The sequence below is a fragment of the Hyaena hyaena genome, unplaced genomic scaffold (assembly GCF_003009895.1).
Source record: "Hyaena hyaena isolate Hyena2069 unplaced genomic scaffold, ASM300989v1 scaffold_44, whole genome shotgun sequence".
In the NCBI taxonomy this organism is placed as follows: domain Eukaryota; kingdom Metazoa; phylum Chordata; class Mammalia; order Carnivora; family Hyaenidae; genus Hyaena; species Hyaena hyaena.
Genome location: NW_024080676.1, coordinates 1,171,006 through 1,183,371, shown reverse-complemented (window position 1 = coordinate 1,183,371; position 12,366 = coordinate 1,171,006).

Below are 12,366 nucleotides of genomic sequence, written 5' to 3'. Positions count from 1 at the left end.
GAAGGAGCATGGGGGAGAAGGGAGAGTCTTAGGGACAGTTTTTAAGTCAGGTAAATGCTCATTTGCTCTCTCAACGAGGAAAGACTTTCTAAGCTTAAGAGAAATAAAGGAAATTATTGCTACATTTGACTACATAAAATTTCTCACATAAAAGTTAGAAGCACCTTTTTTAGAAACTAAGAGATATTTCTTTCTTTTTTTAAAAATGTTTATTTATTTTTGAGACAGAGAGAGACAGAGCTTGAGGCAGGGAGGGGCAGAGAGAGAGAGACATAGAATCTGAAGCAGGCTCTAGGCTCTGAGCTGTCAGCACATAGCCCAATGCGGGACTCGAACCCACAAACTGTGAGATCATGACCTGAGCCCAGTCGGCTTAACTGACTGAGCCACCCAGGCGCCCCAAGAGATATTTCTGTAATAAATAAAACAAAAAGTCATGTCCTCCAACATAAAGAATACAAATAAACCCATACAAAAAGGACTGAGGCATGAAACGTAATATGCTAAAGAAAAAAAGAAATAGCATATAAAATAATTTAATTTTTGATTTAAAAAATTAAACATAAAATTAAAATATATCAGTCCCCTCCTATACCATTAAAAAAGATTACATAGGGGGCACCTGGGTGGCTTAGTCGGTTAAGCGTCCGACTTTCGAATAGGTCATGATCTCGCGGTTCGTGGGTTCGAGCCCCGCGTCGGGCTCTGTGCTGACTGCCAGCTCAGAGCCTGGAGCCTGTTTCAGAGTCTGTGACTCCCTCTCTCTCTGACCCTCCCCTGCTCACGCTGTCTCTCTCTCTCTCTCCTAGAAATAAAAAACATTAAAAAAATTTAAAAAAAAAAAAAAGAAAGATTACATAGATAAGCTACCCCACTGGTGAAGGTATGGTGAAAAGAGGCTTGTTCTCTACTGACATAAACAAATAGAACTTTCCCAGTACTTTTACAATATTTCTCAAATATTCATCATTTCGGCTCAATAAATCGTTTTCTATGAATGTACTCTAGAAAGAATGAAATTGAAATGGAGGTAAATTGTGCTCATTTTAGAAAAGTTAAAACAACAAAGCAATGTCATACAAGCCAACGATAAAAGAATTCAGCAATTAAGCAATTATCTCATTACATACATTATGCAATCATTAACACGATATTTCTAAAAGAAAATATTTATATGTAAAAAATATTTTACAGGGATACCTGGCTGGCTCAGTAGTAGAGCATGCAACTCTTAATCTCAGGGTCATGAGTTCAAGCCCCAAATTGGGCATCGAGTTCAATAAAAACCCAAATAAATAAGATATTTTACTCTTTTAAATTTTTTAATGTATTATTTATTTCTGAGAGAGAGAGAGCATGAGCAGGGGAGGGTCAGATAGAGAAGAAGATACAGAATCTGAAACAGGCTCCAGGCTCTGAGCTGGCGGTCAGCACAGAGCCCGACGTGGGGCTCGAACCCATGAACTGTGAGATCATGACCTGAGCCAAAGTGGGACGCTTAATGACGGAGCCACACAGGCACCTCTAAATAAAATATTTTTTTTAATTTTTTAAATGTTTTATTCATTTCTGAGAGAGTGACAGCATGAGCAGGTGAGGGTCAGAGAGAGAGAGAGAGAGAGAGAGAGACACAGAATCTGAAACAGGCTCCAGGCTCTCAGCTAGCTGTCAGCCCAGAGCCCGACGTGGGGCTCGAACCCATGAACCATGAGATCATGACCTGAGCTGAAGTCAGATGCTCAACCGACTGAGCCACCCAGGTGCCCCATAAATAAAGTATTTTAAACACAGACAACAAGATTGCATGTTCAATATACTCTTAATTATGATAAAACATAAGGAGTGAATTGGCCATACCTATCTAGGTACATATCACTTAATCCAGTAATTCCAATTCCAGGAATTTGTCCTCGATGTGCTAGAGCAGAAGTGACATGTACACATGATATTTATCGAAGCACTGTTTGTAATACCAAAAGGCTGCAAACAACCTAAATGTACATCAAATGAGTTAGGATTCAGATGTGAAAGGGAATACAATCCAGCAGGGTTGGGAAGGAGGTGAAGAAAGAGAGGAGAGAAAAGGAGAGGAGAGGAGAGAGGAGAAGAGAGGAGAGGCAAGGAGGAAGGGGAGCTCTATCTATACTGATATGGGACAGTCTTCAAAATCTGGGACGCTGGGGCACATAGGTGACTCAGTTGAGTGTCCAACTTTGGCTCAGATCATGATCTCATCATTTTAGCATCAGGCTCCACACTGTTGTGCAGAGCCTGCTTGGGATCCTCGCTCTCTCTAATCACTCTGACCCTCCCCTGTTTGTGCTTACCCTCTCTCTCAAAACAAATTCAAAAAAATGTTTTTTAATTAACACATCGTTTTAAAAAAAATCCACTGCTAAGTGAAAAAGGCAAGATAGAGAAAAGAATGCATAGTACATTATGATTTGCATTGAGGCAAAAGAGGAGATAATCAAAACTGTCCTGGCATATATGTAGATCATCACTGGAACACTACCAAGGAAGTCACTAAGAGATCATCTCTGATGGTGAACTCTATGGCTGAGGTAGGGAGAGAAGGGCAGGAGAGACATGTACTTTTTACTATGTTACTCTCTGTACTATTTTTACTTTTAGCCATTTTTTTAACCATTCAAAAACAACTTTAAAATGAAAAAAGTTATAATTTAAAATTATTATACATTTAAACATGTGGAGAAAACAAAACAGGAAATATCCTTAACTTTCTATACAGTTGAATCCCTAAATTGGTGGGACTATAGGGGATTATTGTTATCTTCAATATACTTTATTTTTCAAATAATTCACACTGAGAATATACAGTTTTCATAACCAAGACAGACAGACAGACAGATAAATACATAGACAGACAGACAGATATAAAAAAATCAGGTCCTGGTGCAGCCCACTGAAGCCTATTTAATCCATAGGTAACTGAAATAGCCCTTATCTACAAGGCAGAGAGTAGAAAACAAACTGTTAATAATTGTAGTAACGAAAACAGAAAACAAAATTGAATAACCACTCCTCTTAGATAATGGTAAAAGAGGTCTATGAAGATTCTAAGGCATTTGGGGGTACTTTCCCTAATTTTCATTTCAAGAATTATCATTTTTCTTTCCTGTGAAGAGGTATTTTCAATAATCTAATCAGACACTCCTCAACTTTACTTGGACGATTTTTTTAGCTCCAACTAAAACAAAAGAATGAGAAAAAGGAGTGGAGGAAGGAAGATCAGGGTCAAAGGAGCAAGAGGAGGAAGGAAGAGAGCTGGCCAACCACAGACCTCCATAAGGTGGGCAGAGTGACCCGGATAAAACCAGGTGAGGTGGACAGAGGCACAGCCTAGGAAAGGGAAAGATTACAGCTCTAGGTATGGGATACAAGATAACTTCATTGGCTTGGGACATTTTTTTTTTAATGTTTATTTTGAGAGAGAGAGAGTGCGTGTGAGTGATACAGAGATAGAAAAAGGGGGATAGATGACCCAAAGCAGCCTCTGTGCTGACAGTGGAGAGCCCAATGCGGGGCTCGAGCTCACAAACCGTGAGATCACGACCTGAGCTGAAGTTGGATGCCTAACCAACTGAGCCACCTATGCACCACCATCCCCACCCCAGACACTTTGATTATTCTTTTTTTTTTTTAAGTGTTTATTTCTTCATTTTGAGAGGGACAGAGACAGCAGAAGAGGGGGAGGGGCAGAGAGAGAGGAAGAGAGAGGTTCTCAAGCAGGCTCCTCACTGTCAGTGCAGAGCCCCACATGGCCTCAAACTCATGTAACTGCGAGATCATGACCTGAGCTGAAACCAAGAGTCTGATGCTTAACCAACTGAGCCACCCAGGCACGCCTGATTACCTAACCACACTATGTTGCAGGAATGAAGTGGGCACACGAGGTCAAAGATGAAAATGAGAAAGAAGAGGGCATTGGTGGGGCAATTCTAAAATCAGGACTGCCTTAGTTGGTTATTGAGAACTCTGGAATGTCCATGTGTCATTAAATATTTTGCTGTGGACTGTTTGGTTAAGAGCTTTTATAAAGCCTAACTCAGGAACTGAAACAGAATGAAGCCATTACACAGCAAAAAATCATACTTGTGCTTGCAATAGGAATGGGTTTGTCTTTACTTTTTAATCTTTTAAAATATTTATTTATTTTTGAGATAGAGAGAACATGCACACAAGCAGGGGAGAGACAGAGAGTGAGGGAGAGAGAGAATCCCAAGAAGACTCCATGCTCAGCACAGAGCCCTACACGGGGTTTGATCTCACTACCACGAAATCACGATGTGAGCCCAGATGAAGAGTCAGATGCTCAACTGAATGAGCCACCCAGGTGCCCCTAGGTTTGTCTTTAAGTATTGGAAATCCAGGGCGCCTGGGTGGCTCAGTCCATTGGGTGTCTGACTTCAGCTCAGGTCATGATCTCATGGTTTGTGGGTTCAAGCCCCGCGTCAGGCTCTGTGCTAACAGCTAGTTCAGAGCCTGGAGCCTGCTTCAGATTCTTGTGTCTCTCTCTCTCTGACCCTCCCTTGCTCACACTGTCTCTCTCTCTCATAAATAAATAAAACATTTAAAAAAATATTGGAAATCCAAAGTACGTTTTTGCCTGTGATCTTTAAAGTCATGCTACCATGTCTCATTCAAAAAAAAATTTTTTTGGGGTGGTATCAATCTGTGTTTATTGAATAACCTACATCCAGGACACAGTGAATGATTCCATATCAAGGAGGCCATCGGTGTATCCCCTTCTCCGTGAAAAACCACCCCCTCCCACCCCAGAACAGTAATGCGAAAAGGCACGGTATATACACATGACACAGGGGCTGGCTCACCCAGTGGGCAGGGCCAGGACTTACAGTGGGGGGCGGGGGGGGCAGCAGAGAAAGAAAGCGGGTAAGGTCCAAGCGGAGCCATTCCAGCCTGTACTCACATGGGGGGAGGGGAGCTGCCCATTCTCTATCCCAGCTAGCCTGAGGCCTGAGAACACAGGCAGGAAGGGAGGGAAGGAGGCCCCTCTCGGCCTCCCAGCTGGTTCTGGGATCCTCAAATTTATATCCCCAGTACCTCTCAGGGTCCCTGGCACATAGTAGGTACTCCATAAATGTTTGTTGAGTGAATGGTTGAATTAATTTAATAATTTGATGGAAGAATTCTAATCAACATTTGAGTTCATTTAAATACTCTATTATTTGGATGGACAGCCTGGGTATTACTAGGAATACTTTACCTGAGAACACTTCCCTGGGGTGAGCTATTATAGGCTTTAACAGAGACTAAGCCTTGACTCACCCCTGGAACTGACAGCAAGTAGAAGAGGCAGCCCAGCTGAGGAATTTGTCAGAGGGCCCACAAAATGAGAGATTCCTTGTACCCCTCATCACCTCAAATGCATAAACACTGAAATGTAGGAGATTAATATATTCTTTAGAAAGACAGAGAACAGGTGTGCCTGGGTGACTAAATCAGCTGAGCGTCCAATCTTGATTTTGGCTCAGGTCATGATCTCACCATCAAGGGTTCGAGCCCAGGGTTGGGTATGGAGCCTGCTTAAGATTCTCTCTCACCCTCTCTGCCCCTCCCCCACTCACACAAGCTAAACATAGCTGAGCCACCCAGATATCCCAACAAGAATTTTTTTAATGTTTTATTTATTTCTGAGAGAGAGGGAGAGACAGCGTGAGCTGGGGAGGGTCAGAGAGAGAGGGAGGCACAGAATCTGAAACAGGCTCCCGGCTCTGAGCTAGCTGTCAGCACAGAGCCCAACATGGAGCCCAAACCCACAAACCGTGAGATCATGATGTGAGCAGAAGTCGGACGCCCAACTGACTGAGTCACCCAGACGCCCCCCCAAGAATTTTTTAAATTGAATCTTCATTAATGTAAAAAGTAGGTAGTAGCTTAGCTGCTGATATTCACAGTTCTCCTGATATGTGATGGGCTATAGTCATTTGTTTCTTGACAATGCACCCTGGTCTTTCTGCCTTATCTCCTGTGCACCTAGGAGTCTTTGATTTACAGGGGCACCTGGGTGGCTTAGTCGGTTAAGCGTCTGACTTTCGCTTAGGTCATGATCTTGCGGTTTGTGGGTTCGAGCCCCGCGTCGGGCTCTGTGCTGACTGCCAGCTCAGAGCCTGGAGCCAATTTCAGAGTCTGTATCTCCCTCTCTCTCTGACCCTCCCCTGCTCACGCTGTCTCTCTCTCTCCTAGAAAAAAAAAAAAATTTACATATGGATCATAGCTTTTGAACAATAAGTGCCTGGTTATAATACGTGAACGGTGATATTGTTTTAAAATGTGTGTAAATTTTGGGGCGCCTGGGTGGCTTAGTCGGTTAAGCGTCTGACTTTCGCTTTGGTCATGATCTTGCGGTTTTTGGGTTCGAGCCCCGCGTCTGGCTCTGTGCTGACTGCCAGCTCAGAGCCTGGAGCCTGTTTCAGAGTCTGTTTCTCCCTCTCTCTCTGACCCTCCCCTGCTCACGCTGTCTCTCTCTCTCTCCTAGAAATAAATAAAACATTAAAAAAAAATTTTTTTTAATGTGTGTAAATTTTGCAATACAGTTTTTATGTTCAGATGGATTATTTAAAGTCGGATGAAAATTCATACAACAAAATACTACAGAGCAGTTGGAACAAACAAATAACATCGCACAATAACATGGATGAATTTTACCAACAAAAAAGTAAACTAAAGAAGCCAGAGACAGAAGAGAACACATGATAGGATTTTATTTATGTAAAGTTCAAAAATCAGCAAATGAATCTATGCTGTTTAGAACAGGGGCGCCTGCGTGGCTCAGTCGGTTAAGTATGTGACTTCAGCTCAGGTCGTGACCTTGCAGTTTGTGAGTTCAAGCCCCACACTGGGCTCACTGGGCTGTCAGCACGGAGCCCACTTCGGAGCCTCTGTCTCTCTCTCCCCCGCCCACGCATGTGCTGTGACTTGCGTAAGCTCTCTCTCTCTCTTTTCTCTCTCTCAAAAATAAACAAACATTAAAAAAATCCAAAAAAAAAGAATCAGTGTGGTGGTTTTTCTTGGAGCGGCCATGGGGACAGTGACCCATTGACTGCTGGAGATCCAGCAGTTCCATGTTCTATGCCATCATGTGGATTCCAGTTCCATGGGGCATTCATTTGTGACCATACACCGATGACTGGGAGCTTTGTTATATGTAAGTTATACTTTAACAGGCAGGCCCCTTAAAAATAAAAATAAGAATAAAATGACACTATTTTAAAGAACCAATTTCATTTGTTAAAAATATGTATTTTTACAAACACGACACTTCAAAGAACTTTCTGAAAAGGAAACACCACACAAATGTAGATAGATTTTAGGGTCTCAGATTCAAACAGGACGGTTGATACTGCATAATGGCTAAGATTCAGAACAATATATTCAAGAAATTGCAGGCTTAAATTCCCTGGTTACCACCAGCATTGTGCTTTTCTTAATGCCTGAAATGCCCACCTAAACAAGGGGCAGCTGCTTCAGGCAAAATGGTATTTGGGTGATTTTAAAGACCTTAATGAGGTCAGGTAATTGCCTGGCAAAGCTAAAAATTTTACCTTCAATTAACTAATCAACAGCACCATACATCATCATAACTATCTCACTGCCTTCCACCTACCTACTATCGAGTCAATATACGGGAGGCAGGTGTCTAAGAAACCACTTCCTCTGGACGTCTGAGCCTGCACTCAGGGGCCATTTTTTAAACATTTATTGAATAAGTTGGGTCTAATTTACAATTAATGGAAAGTCTGTAGTAATGCAGACTCCATAAGCAGCTAAGGAAGGCTAAAACTCTGAACTGGAGTGTGAAGCAAACACATTTTATATTCCTTCTACAATTGTTTATTTGCAATTCATGGAATACTTTAAAAGATCATTGAAAACATTTGGGTTTTCCTGCTTCCATTTGCTAAGTGGATGATGTCAATAAAAATCGTAGTAATAACCACAAATGGTGTCATCTTTTTTCAGTAAAATAGGTATAGTTTAAATAAAACGCTTGATTGAAATTGAGAAGTGTGAATTTGAAATTGAACAAAACTGCCAAATCTGAAGGGAAAAAGAACCAATATAAACCCACAAAAGCACTTCCTCTTAACATTCATGTCAGTAAAAAGAGGGGGAAGAACATCTTCTTTTAGTGCTTGTAGCCATAAATAGACCTCCTGTCCCCCACCCCCACCCCCCTTCCCCAAGCCCAGCAGACTGCAGCCCCTACGATGCTTTCTGCTGTGCTCCTGGAACCATCCAGGAGAAGCTGTGTTTCCATGGCCAAAGATCAGGAAATATAACAAGAATGCATGGCTTGGAGAGGGAGAGAAATGTCTCTCATCTCCAGTGGGGAAGGCACACGGTTTGCACTCTCATTCTGCAGTACAACATTTATTGAAAGCTTATCACATGCCCAACATAGTGCTGGATGCAACGGACACCACAGTAAACCACTGCACTGCTTATGTATTCAGAAGCTTGTGGAACATTCATCAGTTAGTCAGACAAGAATAAATGTAACAACACTAAACACTGCATACAATACGATCACCAAACAACATGGACCAATGACAGCCTTTTTTTTTTTTTTTTTTAACACCTTGAAAAGTATAAAGCATATTTTATAATGCTCATTTCCCCAGAAAACTGGACCACTGCTCCAGTTTATTGATTTCCTAGTGTAACAGAGTAATGTACAACACAGACAGAAACTGCCTATCTTCTATATTGTATGGTAACCCCTTCCCAATTTAATGCCAGGCTTGAATTAAGGCAAAAAGATTATATACAAAATGAACAGAAATCCCCAATGCTCTTTTTATAGCTAGAATTATGCCTATTTGATACATCCTCAAGAGCACAAGAGATTAAACAAGGAAGTTCACATTACAACGTTGACTGGTATAGTAACTGATGTTTGGGACTTAACTGTTTAGTGACAGTTTCCTTATCTGGAAAATGGGAAACTAACAGTATCTACCTCATAGAATTTTTGTGAGGATTAAATGATACAAAGCATGTGAAGAACTTATATAATGTTAAAATGTTAATACATAGGAAATGCTCAATATATGGTCATTTGTTCATGTAATGCATACTTGTGGAGTATCTGTTACGTGTCAGGCTGGAGAGATATATATAGCAGTAGACAAAACAGATATTCCTACCCTCATGGCATTAACATTTCAACGAGGAAAAATAAATAATAAATAAGATTATATTCAATTATAATAAGTGAAATATAGAAAAGCAAACTGCGGAGGGGGATGGGGAAGAGGGTTGTGATTTTAAACAGGATGGCTAGGGAAGTCCCAGCCTGAGGGAGGTGAGGGAGCCTGCCATGAGAATGTCTGTCTGGGAGAAGAGAATTCCAGAGAGGGGAAACTGCAAACCTGAAAGTGAAGAGATCTATGTGACTGGAGGGGGAAGAATACCAGTCCATAATTCCTTCTCCAAAATTCTGGAACCAAAAACCTCTGAAGATTCTAGTCGTACTTTTTTTTTTTTTTTTTTTAATTTTATTTTTGAGAGAGACAGAGACAGCGTGAGCAGGGGAGGGTCAGAGAGAGAGGGAAACACAGAATCCGAAGCAGCTCCAGGCTCTGAGCTGCCAGCACAGAGCCCGACGCAGGGCTCGAACCCACGAACCTGAGCCGAAGTCGGACGCTTAACCGTCTAGTCGTACTTCTATCCCACCCTCTCTCACCTCCAGGTCCACCAACATGACCATGTCTCTCCCTGGAACAGTATTCCATCTCCTTTTCTCTGCCAGGAGCCCCTGGAAGCTCTGCCATGACACTTTGTGCCTGAAACTCTTAGCAGCATCTCTCGGTCACCTCCACCACACCCCAGGGCTATTAAGTGCTTGACTCCTACATAGACAACTAGTATTACTCTTCTACTATTGCTTTCAGTATTATTGCTTATCCTGGTCCAATAAGAATGGAAAAAAAAAAAAAAAAGCTAAAGAACTGTCCTTGGGGGCGCCTGGGTGGCTTAGTCGGTTAAGCGTCCGACTTTCGCTTGGGTCGTGATCTCGCGGTTCGTGGGTTCGAGCCCCGCATCGGGCTCTGTGCTGACTGCCAGTTCAGAGCCTGGAGCCTGTTTCAGAGTCTGTGATTCCCTCTCTCTCTGACCCTCCCCTGCTCATGCTGTCTCTCTCTCTCTCTCCTAGAAATAAATAAAACATTTAAAAAAAAAAAAAAAAAAAAAAATAAAGAACTGTCCTTGGAGGGGTGAGAGCAGTGTATTAAGACTCCAACAACATCTTTCTCAAAGGTAGGATTTCCACCCGACAGCTGAGCTTTTCCATATGTTTGAAGAAAATCTTGGCTGCAATTACGACATATAAAGAGTTTTTTATTCTTTTTTTCAATTTTTTAAAATTTATTTTTACTTTTTTTTTTTTAACATTCATTTATTTTGAGAGACAGACAAGACAGACAGAGCGTGAGCAGGGGAGGTCAGAGAGAGAAAGACGGAGACACAGAATCTGAAGCAGGCTCCAGGCTCCAAGCTGCCAGCCCAGAGCCTGACGCGGGGCTCAAACTCACAGACCGTGAGATCATGACCTGAGCTGAAGTTAGTGCTTAACCAACTGTGCCACCTAGGTGCCCCTTTTAAATTTATTTTTGAGAGACAGAGCACAAGCGAGGGAGGGGCAGAGAGCAAGGGAGACACAGAATCAGAAACAGGCTCCCAGGCTCTGAGCTGTCAGGACAGAGCTCAATGCTGGGCTTGAACCTGTGAAGTGCAAGATCATGACCTGAGCCGAAGTCTGATGCTCAACCAACTGAGCCACCCAGGCACCCGAGAATTTTTTTATTCTTAATCGAGAAATAAAGTGAACAAGGAAGAGAAATGGGGGGGGAGGGGGTTGTTGATGGAGTGGAGAAGAGAAGAAGTAGAGAGGAAAGATGAAGGGCATAATTAAACTATAAAAGAAAAATATAAACAAGTTTCATGGAGAAACTCAACAGGTACTTCTCTTCCTATAAGTATCTTGGGGGGAAAAGGAGGATACCATTAACTTTTTCCTGTAGTTGTATTTGGAAAGTGATTTTTAAATATTTTAAAAATATTTAAACATTTAAGATTTTGAATGATACCAAACTTCCCTTTCAAATTAGAAAAAAAAATCTAATGGTTAGAAAATATGCCTTAAAAATTGTTTTTTAATGAGAAGCTGTCTCATTGCTTTCATCTACAAAATCACTTGAAATTGGCAGTGACTTTTTCTTTCTTTCTTTTTAAGTAACTACGCGTTAAAGGGTTCAGTCACCTCGAGGTTTTCGACCGCAGGATGCTCCAAAGTCAAGATCCTCCGTAGACAGGAAATGCCTTTGCCAGCTCCAAGGTCTCCTCCCAGCAGCCCTCTCCATTGTCTGCATAGATTTATGCACATCCGACTGAAGAGGTTTACCGCCTGCTGCAGAGAGAATCAAAAAGCCACCTTAAAAGCTGGGAGTCAGTGAGGGCTTTCTAGTTTTACTAGTTAACATTGGTGCCCACTATGTGCCAGGTATGCCGCTTCCTCTCACATATGCCCACCTCTCTAGGAACTGGGGCTGAGAATTCACGTTTCCCAAGGTCCCCAACCAGCAAGGAGGCAGGTGTAGGAGGCTGGTCAGCTATACTTCCAGCCCTGCTCTTATCCACAATGATATTCCTGCCATGGGGTCTCCACAGTCAGATCTGAAGGGGTGGCTGGTATTCTGAAGGCCTTGGATCTATTTTGGTGGGTGGTAGGAATCTCCAAAGTGCTTGTTATATGGATTCAACACCACCACCAAAAAATGTATCAAGGGACTGAAATTCGATTAGACAAGTACAGAGTCCAGCTGGAATTTCATGAAACTCAAAATGAGGAAAAGGAAATGTGGGTACAACATCTGATTATTTTTACTACAAGTTACCAAACTCCTAACCATTTAGAAGTATCCTGGGTAACTGTTTGTTTCTCCACCTTCTATCTCATATTAGGAGTCACAAAAGTCTTACCTCCAATCACAGATTTAAAGGATCACTGATATTAGATTTTAAAGAAAAATCAAAAGAGTGAGCTTTTGAATTCATGTCATCTTCCACAAGGCAGTATAACTGGAATGGGAATTTTGGTAAGGACAGTCTGTCCCCAACAAAATGCACTTCCCCCAAGTCCAAATATATTTTCTTGAATCTCTGCCCTGCCTCCAACTAAAATGAATATTCACAGCAATGAAACCACCACACACAAAAAAAAAAAAGTTGTCAGAAATGTTGAAAGAGAATAGGTACTTTCACTATCAGAGATGGTTTCCTCTTTTCCCACAAGATGTTTTATCAGCTTTCACCCTGAGA